Genomic DNA, 16,262 nt, shown 5'->3' on the forward strand with positions numbered 1-16,262 from the left:
ATGTAAACATGACAAATGCTTTCAAAGAAACTGCAGAAACAAAAAGGTTTTTTTATTCCTTTATTGCTGTTCTTTATTGTTATGATTGTCCATATCTTTTTGCTACTTTCTGTTTATCTCGTCTGTTAATATTTCTAAGTAATTACTTTACATAATGCTCTCATGTTGCTTTCAACAACTTCTTCCTCATTTGTTTCCCGACAACATGATGGAAATAACCTTGTTTTCTAGTAATTTATTCTTCTTTTTATATATATATATATAAACCAAGTACATTTGCAACTATCATTATTTCAGGGAAATACTTTCTTTTTTTTTTTTACTAATTCAGTGAAACAGAATGGAGCACCAGAAGTTTAATTCTTTGTTCTTTTGTTGAGTCACTTAACTTTTGGGGTTTAACTGGGGTCTGGGATTCGAACACTAAAATGAACTGAATCTCACCGTACTGTGCCTGATTCTTGACCTGCATAAAAAAGGCATTGATATGTTGATAACCTAATGTTCAGCTCAACCTATGAAGGAAACATGCAGTTAGTCAGTGTTAGTCAGTGTTCACAGTGACTGATGCTGGAGCTTGGCAGAAGGGTAAAATATTTTTTGCAAACGCTGAAGAGTCTTTAAAAGATGCCGAAGTGTAAAACCAATTGCATTGAGAGGCCTCTGTCTCTGGCCTTTGAAAAATTTGGTTATCTTGTTGGTAGATATCCATTTGTGTTTCTCTTGGTTTCATGTGCAGCTGCTACTCTTGGAGCTGGTTTTGTCTTTCTTTCTGAGATGGAAGCAAATGATATCGAAGAACAATTCACACCTGTCAATGGACCTGCCAAGCTGGAGAGGGAAGTTGTAATGCAAAACTTCCCACAATCTGAAGAATTTTCTCCTCTACGGCTTTTTTCTGAAGGAACTTATGCCTCTCTGATAATTACACACTTCAAGGGAGAAAACATATTGACTGAGGCTGCCTTGAAAGACATTATTGACCTGGACAGAGGAGTGAAAAATATAAAAAAGAGTGAAACCACTTTTGAAAACCTTTGTGCACGTACAAAAGGAAAATGTGTGTCAAATCCAATTTTAGACATAATAAGTTACAATTCTAGCACAATCAATTTTACAACCATTAGGTATCCTGCGCATTATGGCATATTTTTGGGGACAAGCATAGGCGGTGTAGAGCTGAAGAAAGAAAGCTCAAAAAAGGTCACGGCAAAAGCAGTCAGGCTTTTTTATTTTTTAAATGAAGAGAAGACCAAAGAAAACTCTCACTGGCTGCATGATTTTCTTGAAGTCTTCTCAAATTATTCAAAGAGCAAAACGGTAAGTAAATATGATTGTAATTTATAGCTATACTAGTGCTGCCAACAGAATAAAAGTTGTAATCAAATTAATTACATGATGTGTTGATTAACTGAATTAATTGCATATGAATATTTACTGCGGAAGGCCCCCAAATAAAGATAATTTAGTAACCATTTCCATAATTATAAATATAAAATATAATAAATTTTATAATGCAGATCATTCAAATACAATATATCATATACATATTTTGTGGCAGCAGACAAGTAAAACATTTAGACAATACAAAAAGTGGTTTTTTTATTTTAAAATGCGTCGAATGCGTTCGTATTTGCTCATGGTCAAAAGAGTATGCTTTGAAAGGCAACGCGGTCACAACTGGGCGCAATCCGACCCGGAACGCAGAAAAATTAAGTATACCTGGGCCTTTAAGCCAAAAGTTTACCCTAGTTGTCCATGTTGCTGAACGCTCCACGCACAGTATGGTTGAAACAAATTTCGTCATCATCACAGTCTGTGCGAACTGTCCACACGTGTACCACATTTTGTCAACACACGCAAAGTCCTCGTAGTGCACATGCGTCGAACACATTCATATTTGCTCGCGGTTAAAAGACTATGCTTTGAAAGAAAACGCGGTTGACCAGATGCGATCCGATCAGGAATGCAAAACAACTATGTATACCGGGGCCTTTAAGCCCAAAGTATACTTAGGTTGTCCGCATGTCCATGTCCATGTTACTGTTCGCGCCACACACGGTATGTTTGATACAAATTTGTCATCAGCACAGTCTGCGTGAACTGCCCAGATTTTCTTGACACGCACAAAGTCCTCATAGTGCACATGCATCGAACACGTTCCTATTTCCTTGCAGTCAAAAGAGTATGCTTTGAAAGACAACACGGTCGACAGGATGCGATCTGATTGGGAACGCGATAAAATGAAGTATACCTGGGCCTTTATGCCCAAAGTAACCTTCGGTTGTCCGCATTGCTGAATGCTCTGAGAATGCTTGACATAGATTTTGCATTAGCACAGTCTGCAGGAACTGTCTGCGCACAGCCCAGATTTTCTTGATACGCACAAAGTCCTTGTAGTGCGCATGCATTGAACGCGTTCGTATTTGCTCGCGGTCAAAGGAGTATGCTTTGAAAGTCAACGCTGTCGACCGGGCACGATCCGATCCCAAACGCAGAAAAATTAAGAACACCCAGGCCTTTAAGTCCAAAGTATACTTCGGTTGTCCGCGTTGCTGATCACTCCATGCACAGTATGCGTAACGCAAATTTTGTCATCAGCACAGTCTTGCGCAAACTGTCAGCGCACGGCACACGGCGACACGCGCATAGTCCACGTGCGTATTTGGTTGCGGTCAAAAGAGTATGTTTCGAAAGGACAACTTGGTCAAAAAGGTGTGGAGCGATCAGTAACGCGGACAACCGAAGTATACTTTGGGCTTAAAGGCCTGGGTAAACTTCGATGTTCTGCATTCCGGATCGGATCGTGCCAGGTCAACTGTGTTGCCTTTCAAAGTACAATCTTTGACGCAAGCGAATACAAACGTGTTCGACACATGCGCACTATGAGGACTTTGTTTTACTCTTTTAGTACAGTCAACGGCTGGCGCATGTGCCAATGATGAGCACAGACAAGGAATTTGCACGTGTCTGTGCGCATCGTCTGCGCATGCGCCAGCCATTGACTGTACTAAAAGAGTATCACAAAGCAGTCGTAGTGCACGTGTTGAACGTGTTCGTATTCGCTCGCGGTCGAAAGGCAATGCGGTCGAGAGGGTGCGATCCAATCCGCAACGCAGAAAAAAGAAGTACACCGGGGCCTTTAAGCGCTGTGTTTTTAGGACACTGTGTCAAGTAAAATGTAGTTTGAAACTTTGAAAAACGTGTCTCGAGATCCCTGCATTCTGTTGTGATTGGTCCAGCTGTCAAGTGCATTATATATGGAAAGCTGAGCCAAAGAGTCTTTAATATCCTCAGATACCAACCTCTACCATAGGAGAGAGCGTAACAGTCAAATGGAATCACGTGATTCTTCTAAGCCAGTGTTTCCCAACCTTTTTTCTGCCACGGCACACTTTTTATGACAAAAAAATTCTACGGCACACCACTATCCCACATAAGTAAACCATCGTCAATATTTTTCCTTTTCAAGAACTTGTCCATGTTTTCTGTCCGTCTTAGTAGCATGTTTACTTGTAATGTTTGAAATTCGGCTATGCAAAAAAAAAATGCCAGCGTCAAGCGCCGCATTGCCCTCCACATGACAAGAGTTGCAGAAAGCGTCACAGAGGGGCGATTTTATGAGTTTGCCTTGTAAAAAAGCGGGAGGAGTGCACAATAAACATTGAAAACATGTATTTGGAAGAGAGAAAAAAAAGCTTATAGTTGCTTTGATAGCAAAAAGTAATAAAAGGACTCGTTTATGTTTAGGTCTAAGCGTTTTCTTGGTGAATTTAAATTAGTTCAATAACTGGGGTCTCTGATATTCGTAAACGATAAGGTAATATTTAATTAAAAGAAATTATGAGACATTCAATGTCTCTTCACAAATTTGGACAGTTTTTAAATATTTCTTGTTGCTTAGTACTCTCAAAGACATTATTGGTGAAGCAAAAACGTGTGTGTGAACACTTTGGTGTAAAGTGGCGTCACTTCATAGACTTCAATGAATTCTGCAGCACTGCCGCGAGTCATGTGAAAGACCCTTAACACGTATAAATATCAGTCACTTCTGCACATTAATCACTGCTCTTCACAGTCACAAAAGTGACTGATTATGGTTTCAAAACGGCGAATTTCTCCGAAAGGTGGGAAGTTTGCATCCCTGAAATTATATAATTTTTTTTCATGCATTTATTTATTTTGTGGAATTTGATAATTTTCCACGGCACACCTGACAATCTTTCATGGCACACTAGTGTGCCGCAGCACAGTGGTTGGGAAACACTGTTCTAAGCCAATCATATAATGGCCCTGATGTCAGTTAACTGCATTCATTGTTATGGCAGTGAATCACTGTATATGAATCGCATTCAAATGAATGGGGAGAGCCCTAAACTGTAATTTTATCAATATTATCAGCAACTTAATCATAGTAAACTCTACACATACAGGTGCATCTCAATAAATTAGAATGTCATGGAAAAGTTCATTTATTTCAGTAATTCAACTCAAATTGTGAAACTCGTGTATTAAATAAATTCAGTGCACACAGACTGAAGTAGTTTAAGTCTTTGGTTCTTTTAATTGTGATGATTTTGGCTCACATTTAACAAAAACCCACCAATTCACTATCTCAAAAAATTAGAATATATCATAAGACCAATAAAAAAAAACATTTTTAGTGAATTGTTAGCCTTCTGGAAAGTATGTTCATTTACTGTATATGTACTCAATACTTGGTAGGGGCTCCTTTTGCTTTAATTACTGCCTCAATTCGGCGTGGCATGGAGGTGATCAGTTTGTGGCACTGCTGAGGTGGTATGGAAGCCCAGGTTTCTTTGACAGTGGCCTTCAGCTCATCTGCATTTTTTGGTCTCTTGTTTCTCATTTTCCTCTTGACAATACCCCATAAATTCTCTATGGGGTTCAGGTCTGGTGAGTTTGCTGGCCAGTCAAGCACACCAACACCATGGTCATTTAACCAACTTTTGGTGCTTTTGGCAGTGTGGGCAGGTGCCAAACCCTGCTGGAAAATGAAATCAGCATCTTTAAAAAGCTGGTCAGCAGAAGGAAGCATGAAGTGCTCCAAAATTTCTTGGTAAACGGGTGCAGTGACTTTGGTTTTCAAAAAACACAATGGACCAACACCAGCAGATGACATTGCACCCCAAATCATCACAAACTGTGGAAACTTAACACTGGACTTCAAGCAACTTGGGCTATGAGCTTCTCCACCCTTCCTCCAGACTCTAGGACCTTGGTTTCCAAATGAAATACAAAACTTGCTCTCATCTGAAAAGAGGACTTTGGACCACGGGGTAACAGTCCAGTTCTTCTTCTCCTTAGCCCAGGTAAGACGCCTCTGACGTTGTCTGTGGTTCAGGAGTGGCTTAACAAGAGGAATACGACAACTGTAGCCAAATTCCTTGACACGTCTGTGTGTGGTGGCTCTTGATGCCTTGACCCCAGCCTCAGACCATTCCTTGTGAAGTTCACCCAAATTCTTGAATCGATTTTGCTTGACAATCCTCATAAGGCTGCGGTTCTCTCGGTTGGTTGTGCATCTTTTTCTTCCACACTTTTTCCTTCCACTCAACTTTCTGTTAACATGCTTGGATACAGCACTCTGTGGCAATGAATGTTTGTGGCTTACCCTCCTTGTGAAGGGTGTCAATGATTGTCTTCTGGACAACTGTCAGATCAGCAGTCTTCCCCATGATTGTGTAGCCTAGTGAACCAAACTGAGAGACCATTTTGAAGGCTCAGGAAACCTTTGCAGGTGTTTTGAGTTGATTAGCTGATTGGCATGTCACCATATTCTAATTTTTTGAGATAGTGAATTGGTGGGTTTTTGTTAAATGTGAGCCAAAATCATCACAATTAAAAGAACCAAAGACTTAAACTACTTCAGTCTGTGTGCATTGAATTTATTTAATACACGAGTTTCACAATTTGAGTTGAATTACTGAAATAAATGAACTTTTCCACGACATTCTGATTTATTGAGATGCACCTGTAGTTGTTTAGTGTAAAACCTGTGGAAGATTAGCATCCAGGTGGTCAATTCATGATGTGATGAGCTGTTTCCTCACAAAAGCAGTTTATTCAGTGTACTAAAGCATCTCCTTCGTTGACATCCATTCAAAAAATAATGGCCTCTGGTCTCCTTGCCAGTGTACCGCTGCGTTACACTTTGTTTTGCTAACCTTGAAGGTTCCCCTGGGGGAGGGGCTCTGAATGTGCTGCTCTTTTTGGCTTGAAAAGGTGTGCTGCCTGGTCAGCTGGAGTTGCGCTGACTGCCACCTACTGCCAAAAATTTGCAAAAACATCATGGTATTAAATCAAGCTTGATTTGCTCAGATGGTAGGAACACTCCAATGGAATTTACGTGTGGGTCAGGAGGCATGATTGATTGCATAAATTTTTTTCACAGAATTTTCACATTTCACACTAAATTAACACTTTAAAATTGACAACCCTAATCTATACAAAATATTTATCATGAATAACTTGTTTTTCTTTTTACATACTAGTCAAATTGCATAATGAGTATTATAAAACAGATAGGCTCGACTGTAAATTCTGATTGGATGAGCCACATTTGAAGCCATTGTATAATTGACTATAAACACACATCTGTGACATGCACATTCTATATCAATTCTCCAATTTGACTGCAAAAAACCTACAGTAAAGAGGCGGTAACACTACAGTTCTCGCTCCATTTACTCCCATTCAACGCTTCCGAACGCAAAAGACCAGAATCGCAAGCTCATGCAAAGAAATTTTGTATGATGCTGCGTATCAAAGTTCAAGCTTGCTGAACTCTGAACCATGAATCTGGATGACGAGAGGACAAATGACCAATGGAAGATCGAAAGGTCACACACTCACCTCTTGGCTCAATTTAAATGATACATATTTCAAAGCTACATTTTTATTGTTGCCGAAAAGTGAGTAGACGGTATTTTCTAACATTTTGAATATATTATTTGTTATTTGTAAAATGTTATATACTAAACCAGGGGTGTCAAACTTGGTTCCTGGAGGGCCACAGTCCAGCAGAGTTTAGCTCCAACCCTAATTAAACACACCTGAAGCAGCTAATCAAGGTCTTCAGGAGTGCTTGAAGATTACAAGGAGGCATTTTGGAGCAGGGCTGGAACTAAACTCTGCAGGGCTGCGGCCCTCCAGGAACTGAGTTTGACACCCCTGTACTAAACCGAGAAGCTCTACCAACCAATCCAACCCAATCTCATGGCAAGTTGTAAGAATAGTACAAGATTGCGAGACTGTAAGAAATCATACAAGTTGATTTATACAAATCATACAACTTCTACTGTTGTGTACCACCGAAGAAAGAGAAACAGCAGGATTTTAAAGTAGCTTCTGACAATTTATCATAAGTTTAACCCCTAACCCAAACCTAACCATAACCATAAATGTATATACCATGGAAGAAAGAAAACATGGAAGAGGGAGGTGTATTACAGGTTATTCACATACCTCAGTCTTTTTTATTGCACAATGATTAACAAACTTTGTTTATAGAAGTTTCCTTAATTAAAACAAAGTGTTGGATAGGAGGTTAGGAAGAATGTGATGCATGTATAATATCGATTTGAAATTGTGCATGTTGATTGGTTGATGTGTATGTGAATAAAAGTTGTATGTTTTCGTGTTTTTCTAAGGCAAGTCCATCATGTCGTACAAATTATTACGAATTGTCATGAGACAGTGTTGGGTTTTCTGTGCCTGCATGCATACTTTTTTAACTTAGTACTTCATCTGTTTAAAGCTGATTTGTCCAGAACAGTGTTTGGTGGTTATTTTTTATTTATTTTTTCTATAGGTAAATGTGTCTTACTTCACTTCAGTATCAAGACAGGAGGAGTTAGAGGCCACCTTGGACTCGGTGATCCCACTCTTCTCCGTTACATATTGCTTGGCCATTAGCGTTTCAATTATTTTATGTCTGAGGTATTACAGAGTCTCTAAAATCAATTATTAAAAAAAATAAATTAAATTAAAATAAGGTAACCTTAAAAGGTTATTTGTGAAAATTTGATCTCTGACAAGTAAAATGAACACTTTAATAAACTATGGCATGTCTCTACAATCTCTAGGTTGGACTGTGTTAGGACGAAGGTGTGGGTTGCTGTAGCTGGTGTAATCTCTGCTGGTATGGCTGTATTCTCCAGTTTTGGACTGCTGCTGCTCTGTGGAATCCCTTTTGCAATGACAGTGGCCACTGTCCCCTTTCTGATACTTGGTACTTTTAATTTAGGGCATTATATACTAACGAGTTCATAGCTGATGTTTACAGGAAGTGCTAGGTAAACAACTTCAGAAATGTAATCTGGAACAGATTGTAAATGACACAACTAAAATTATTAAATGTAGCAATCTCTTAGATTACCCTTTAAAATTAATCTAATCTGATTACTTATGATCTAATTCTTATTTATATAGTGACCCATGCAATAAAAACTTTATTGTGGTAAAAATACAAAAAAGAACAAGGGGGAACATTTTCCTTAAACTAAAAATAAACAAATTCCTTAAAGGAATGTTCTGGGTTAAATACAAGCATTTGTGGCTTAATGTTGATTACCACCAAAAATAAGTTTGACTCACCCGTTATGTATAAAAAAAATATATTAAAAAACAGGTTACAGTAAGGCACTTTCAATGGAAGTAAATGGGGCCATAAACCATTTCATCCATAAACCAATCCATAAACTTTAAAATATACACCGTTTCAAAAGTGGCAATAAGACGTGAACATTATACGTGTTAACATGACTGATTATAATATATAAAATAATACGTTATTACTTTAGTGTATTTAGTAACATAGAGTATATTGTTTTATAACATGACCAACATCAAATTAGAGCTGTAGAACTTAATGTATTATATATTTGTATTTTATACAGTATATTAAGTATAGTGACAAATCATATCAGTAGCTCACATTTGAGAGAAAACAATATATATATATATATATATATACGGTATATATATATGTACAAACCGATCAGCCACAACATTAAAACCACCTGCCTAATATTGTGTTGGTCCCCCTCGTGCCACCAAAACAGCACCAACCCGCATCTCAGAATAGTATTCTGAGATGCTATTTAACTCACCACAATTGTACAGAGTGGTTATCTGAGTTACCGTAGACTTTGTCAGTTTGAACCAGTCTGGCCATTCTCTGTTGACCTCTCTCATCAACAAGGCGTTTCCGTCCACAGAACTGACCCTCACTTAATGTTTTTTGTTTCTGGCAGCATTCTGAATAAACTCTAGAAACTGTTGTTTGTGAAAATCCCAGGAGATCAGCAGTTACAGAAATACTCAGACCAGCTGTCTGGCACCAACAATCAAGCCACGGTCCAAATCACTGAGATCAAATTTTTTTCCCCATTCTGATGGTTGATGTGAACATTAACTGAAGCTCCTGACCCATATCTGCATGATTTTATGCACTGCACTGCTGCCACACGATTGGCTGATTAGATAAGCGCATGGATGATTGTTGGTGCCAGACAGGCTGGTTTGAGTATTTCTGTAACTGCTGATCTCCTGGGATTTTCACACACAACAGTCTCTAGAATTTACACAGAATGATGACAAAAACAAAAAACATCCAGTGAGCGGCAGTTCTGTGGACGGAAACGTCTCGTTGATGAGAGAGTTCAACAGAGAATGGCCAGACTGGTTTGAACTGACAAAGTCTACGGTAACTCAGATAACCGCTCTGTACAATTGTGGTGAGAAGAATGCTATTATGAGATGCGGGTTGGCATTTTTTTGGCGGCATGAGAGGGACCTACACAATATTAGGCAGGTGGTTTTAATGTTGTGGCTGATCGGTGTGTGTGTCTATATATATATATATAGATGTTGATTGCACATGTAGCCATATCTTTGTTACTTCTTATACAAAACACACCCAATAATCAAAAAAAGTATAGAATCATCAAACTGATTTTATACTGGACACCATTCAATAAACTCTAATGTTTATGCATCTTATTTGGAGACTTGAAATGACACATCTGCTAATGTCCCGAAATGCACAAATGCATTTAAATGGATAGTTCAATCAAAAATGAAAATTCAGTCATTATTTACTCAACCTCATGTTATTCTAGCCCCATATCACTTTCTTTCTTTTTTAGAAGTCTAACAAATTTTTCCATATGATTCATGTGGGAGCTGTGTGAACTGCTGTTCTCGTGCACTCTTGTGAACAGACCAATGGTCGGTGATGATTTTAACGAAATAATAAATTCGATTTCAGTTTGTTTCTCACCGAACCTTATCGTATGCCTTTTAGAACAATGCATGAGTCACACTGAATAATTTGTTAGACTTCTGAATTATACATTTGTGTGCTTTTGAAGCAGTCATGAGGTGGTCACATAAACTGCCACTCTATGACAACAGTTAGCACAAAAATGTTTCACAATTTCTCCCTTTGTGTACCAAAAAAGTAAGAAAGTTATATGGGTTTAGAATAATAAGATGGTGAGTAAATAAAGACAGAATTAAATTTTTTGGATTAACTATCCTTTTAAATGTACTAGATTTAAAAATGTATACATACAGTACCTATTATATATACTGTACAGTAATATATATATTGTACTAACCCAGTCCAATTAAGACACTAACCCAGACAAATCTGAAAGTTTTCCTCAGGTGACTAAACATTTTGAGGGAAATTCAACAAAGACAGCTTGTTAAGTCTCGATACTCCAGTTGATTTATGATATATGATGTTTTATTATATATTTTTTTATTATGCCTATAGCCTACTTTCCACTTAAATGACACCCGTTGTGCAAATTACATGGGGAATTTCGTAATGCCTCAAAATGTACTGTGTGTGCATAATATAAGTTTGACTTGTTATGTATTGTATTTAACAAGTGTGTTATGTCTGTTTATAAGAGGACATTGCTTTTGTTAACCTTTGGTAATATATATATATTACAACTTCTGCGGATTCAATTGGATGTTGATTGTGCTATAATGCATTATACTCTTTAAAGTGTAACTATAAATAGATTAAGTAATATGTATTAATACTGTAGTTACAAATTAGTTTTAAGTTATAACATTCAGTATTATAAAGTATATTATTAGACATTATGATTGCACTATAATGCCTCTACAATACATTATAAACATGGGTTTAATTTAAAGTGCTACCACATGATTTAAGTGTGACAACCATGCTTATTAAACTTATTAAACAGAGTAAAGTTACATTAATGTTACAACTTCGTTGTCATGACAATGCAACAGCAGTAAACCCTGTAATCTGTTTAACACCATAATGCCGGTAAATCCCTGATTTTATCACATAATGTTTACATCTTTGCTTACTTTTGAAACTGAAACATTCCTTTAATAAACAACATAAATCCACCCTTTTCTGAACGAGGAAGTGGTTTTGTTTTCCGGTCTCCAGTGTTTTTACTAGCGGAAATATGTTTTTAGCGTATAATGTTATGTTTAGTGTATTACATTTGTTAAAACTGCCACAAAACAAGCATGTAGCTCCACAGTGCTGATACTTTAGAGAGTTGTGATGACCGTCTTTTGACAGAGCCTCACCCGTCAAAGTTTAAGGAGTGGGTACATGACATGAAGCGATGACCCAAGGATAGTTATGTTGATATCATTAACTTCTTCGAGTAATGACAGCCAACAACTGCACAAGTTGAGCAGGAACTCATTTTAACTCCAACTAATACTTAATATGGTTGTTGTTCTCCATCTGAAATGCTCGTGGTACTTTTTACATTGTTACTTATGGAGACCGGAACCAGAAAACAGTCCAGCATCAATTAGAATCATACTGGCACCACACAGTGGTGGCTCAGGAAAACTTTACTGTTTCTTTACAGTAAATATTACATGTTTTGATCTTATCAGTAGTTTTAAGGGCATTAAGGACTTATTAAACATTACTAACGTAGTTAGACTGGTCATTATTCATTCATCCTCAATTAATAATTTTCGAAGGCCAAGATCACACTGCACATTAATATTTGTCCCCCTTGTCTCACTGAAGGCATGTGAAAGTATTTCTGTATGTGGTCAGTGTAGTACATGTAGCCCATTATTTCCCAACACTGTTTACAGTTTTCCATTCTCTGCTTTTCTGCAGGTATTGGTGTTGATGATATGTTCATAATGATCTCCTGCTGGCAGAAGACTAACGTTCATGATGAAGTTGAAGAACGTTTAGCAGCAACATATAAAGAGGCAGCTGTTTCCATCACTATCACCACACTGACAGACGTGCTCTCTTTTTACATTGGTCTCTTGACTCCCTTCCGCTCAGTACAGTCTTTCTGCACGTATGCTAGCACAGCTATTCTCTTCTGTTACTTCCTTAACATCAAGTTCTTTGGCGCCTGTCTTGCATTGAATGGAAGGCGAGAAAAAGGTAACAAGCACTGGCTGACTTGTATGGAAGTCCCAAAAGCCAATTGTGGTGGTGCAACCAGCAATATCTGTTGTATTGGTGGAGCTTTTAATGAAAACACTAGTACTGATTTAGAAATGCCAATGGATTCATTCTTTAAAAAGCACTACGGGCCATTTCTGACAAAGACCTCGGTTAAGATGTTCGTGTGTTTGTTCTTTGCTGGTTATTTGTCAGTCAGCATATATGGATGCTTCAAAATAAAAGAGGGACTTGATCTGAAAAATTTAGCTGCGGACGGCTCATATGTCAGCAATTACTACAATGATGAGGATAAATATTTTTCTACTTATGGTCCAAATGTCATGTTGGTTATAACAGATGAACACTTTCAGTACTGGAATTCAACTGCTCGTGAACACCATGACAGGTGTCTGGAAAATTTTCAGAATCTTTCAATGACATCTAAAGATTCAGAAATGCCATTAATTTCTTGGCTTCATGCATATATGAAGTATGGAAAGAATATTACAGATAATGAAACATTTCAAAAGTAATTTAAATGCATTTCTTAATATTGCTGGTTTTAGTCAGGATGTTAACTTTACTAACAATCAAATTCACGCATCACGCATGTTCATTCAGACGGTTAACATTAGAACATCATTTGATCAGAGGGACATGCTCAATGCATTTAGAGAAACAGCAGAAAAATGTGAAAAGTTGCCAACACCCATTATTCTAACAGTGTACCATCCTTTGTTTATCTATTTTGACCAATATGCTGTTATACTCAGTAATACAATCCAGAATGTAATAGTGACTACATGTGCAATGTTAGTTATTTCACTCTTGTTGATTCCCAATCCTCTCTGTTCTCTCTGGGTGACATTTGCCATTGCATCTGTTTTTGTGGGTGTGGCTGGTTTCATGGCACTATGGGAAGTTAGTTTAGACTCTGTATCTATGATCATTCTTATTATCTGTATTGGGTTTTCTGTGGACTTCTCTGCTCACATATCCTATGCTTTTGTGTCCAGTGAAAAATCTTCAGCGAATGAGAAAGCCATAGATGCCATCTATCATCTGGGCTATCCAATAATACAAGGTGCACTGTCCACTATTGCAGGTGTAGTTGTGCTCGCGGCAGCAGAGAGCTATATTTTCAGAACCTTCTTTAAAATCATGTTCTTAGTCATTATTATTGGGGCCATCCATGGCATCATGTTCATACCAGTGTTTCTGACCTTCTTTGGCACTTGTGACCACATGTCTTGTGCCAAATGTGGAGAAAATAAACAGAGTCAAGGGCATTCTGAGCACGGTGACATAAAGGATCAGAAAGTAGTAACAGTAATGAGCCAAAATGTCATTATCCAGACTGATACTTCAAATAATGTCTACAACTGCGGCATTGATTGTAGAACAGCTATGCCAATATTAATCACCCTGAAGAATGGAGCATTGCCAATTGATCCTGACTGTTACTGACTTTAATTTTCTTCATACATGTAATATTTATATTGGCTTGGCCAAGCCAACATACTATTATCCTACATACTTGGTTTAGGTTTTTTTAGCACTAACTCAAAGTTCTTTCAAGCTATACATTCACCAAATTTGGCACAGACCATGAGTCCTGTTCTGACTTAGGGGCCATTCACACCGAACGCATCCTTGCACTAAAAAAGCTTGTTGCACCACCACAAACAGAATGGAACCCAGGTTCTTCGAGTTGCATTTTTATAAGTTGATCTTTTTAACCTTGTATAATTTCTTATCTTTGTATACATTGTATAAATAAGTTCTCTTCTCATTTCTGTTGTATTCTGTTTAGAAGCCAAATAATTTTTTCATTACATTTTTTTTTAACTCCTTTAGACATTAATTGTAATTTTGCAATATATGTAGGAAATCACGAGCACTCACATTAAAATGAAGACTCCAGTCATATCAGTAATCTTATAAAAGCTGTTTTATTCTACATGGAGAGGGTCCGCGCATGGGGGCTGCCATGTTAGAATCACATGACTAGCCGTAAACTACTCGCTTAATCTCAGTTACCGTCCTGTTATTTGACACTTTCACTCATTGATTAAAGTAATCATGGCTGACAGTGAATAATAAATTTCTACAATGGCATTTGAAACAGAAAACTATCGATTTGAACAGATGCTGCATCCAAGCCACTAGGTGTCAGTGTAAGTCCAAGATGATACAAAGACAAAAGTTACTGAGTGCACCTTTAAGGTACCAATGGACCCTTTTCACCTTTCCGGGTTTGGAGCACTGAAGTAAGCTATTGCAGGGTAAATACCACCACTGGCGTACAAAGGTACATGGAAGACCAGAGCAAATGTTATTTTTGCGTTCCAAGTTGCTCCAACAGCAAAATAATTTATCCACTATTGTTTTCCAAGACTTTCTAAAGGAGGAAAAGAAAATTTGATAACTGGATTACTACAGATAACAAAGATATCAAATTTACTGTCACTCTCTCAGCAGCTGTATTTGAAACCCCATTGCAACCCCATTTTCTTTTTATTAATACTTTGTGTTATTATGATAATATAATTGTTAAATTAAGGCAGGTCATCACAGTCTGTAAAAAGGGTCCATTGCACCGTACTGAAAGCAAGTAACAAACAAAAGCCAGGTCTTTCAGCAGGTAGGCATTAACAGCCCTAATGACTCAACTAACTGCTGATTTAATGGCCCTGCAACACTCCAATAATATCCAACATGCTTGATATTATCGATAGAAGTCAGAAGGGCAGAGTTTCTGGCATCGGCAGAAACCAATGAGCTCCTTCTCATGCTAAAGAACTGACAAGCCATTGTTTAGCTCGGATCTGTACCAATCGATTTTTGCATAGGCACTTATGGCAAACAGAGATTGTTATCCATAGTGATTTTGTAACAGAGCATTTTTAAACTTTCTTAAGCATTACTAAACTTAAATGACGAGAAAATAAAGCGAACAGTCAATCTATCGCTCAATGAAGCTGAACATATCCTTTTAAAGGTGAGCACCAAAAGGACAAGACAATGTCACTCCATGATATGCATCATAACCCACTACAATTTATTTTTACATTTCTGCAGTGCTGCTGTTTTTATTTCAACAAGCTTTACATTGATTTGCATCCAAAATGGTGCATTGCCCCCTCTGACAGAGGAGGGTGATATTTCAGCAAAAAAAAGTCAGTAGGTGTGACATCTACTTAGAGTTTTTTAGTGTGACACTGACTTTAATTTAACATACAACGTGACCCAATGGAAATATAAGAGGTATATTATACACTAGAGATAAAGAGTTATAGGACCAACACCAAAAAATGGCAGCATGTACACCAAACTACTTTGAAAAATGCCCATAAAACTCAAAATTTCATGTGAAACCTGCTATGCGGTTTGACCTGAAGATAATTTAGGGCCAACTCTGGTGAATATTGGATTCACCATTTGTAGGAAGAGTTACGAAAAATACAAAATAATAGCCAATCTAGTGGGCGGAGATTTAAATCAGTGTTTCTCAACTGGCAGGTCTGTTCAGATTGGGTCATGGACAGCAGGGAAAGAACAATGCCAAGGTTCTTTTTTAAATATTTCTGCAAAAACACAATGCGATTAAAGCCTGATTTTCCGACAAGTGTCGCGCGAGCCATAACAGAACCACTCGCGCCAATGATCTGCTCTGTTTTGTATCTCTGCACGTCAAGCGGGCTTCCCTAGATCTTGCGGCGCAGACCACAACACTGATGACACCCAACTGAATTCTTGTGAAAATGTTCTAGTTTAAAGAGCTATGGAGGAAATCAAACCTCTT

General features: G+C 37.8%; 1 protein-coding gene and 1 pseudogene across 1 annotated transcript in view; one reads left to right on the forward strand and one right to left on the reverse strand.

The window, feature by feature from the left end:
- The window catches only part of LOC127415451 (long-chain-fatty-acid--CoA ligase 6-like), a 65,321-nt gene that overhangs the window by 18,692 nt on the left and 30,367 nt on the right, over positions 1–16,262 (reverse strand). The window lies entirely within an intron of this gene.
- Positions 628–13,924, forward strand: LOC127414814 (patched domain-containing protein 3-like; annotated as a pseudogene).

Source organism: Myxocyprinus asiaticus, chromosome 24 (genome assembly GCF_019703515.2).
Source record: "Myxocyprinus asiaticus isolate MX2 ecotype Aquarium Trade chromosome 24, UBuf_Myxa_2, whole genome shotgun sequence".
NCBI lineage: Eukaryota > Metazoa > Chordata > Actinopteri > Cypriniformes > Catostomidae > Myxocyprinus > Myxocyprinus asiaticus.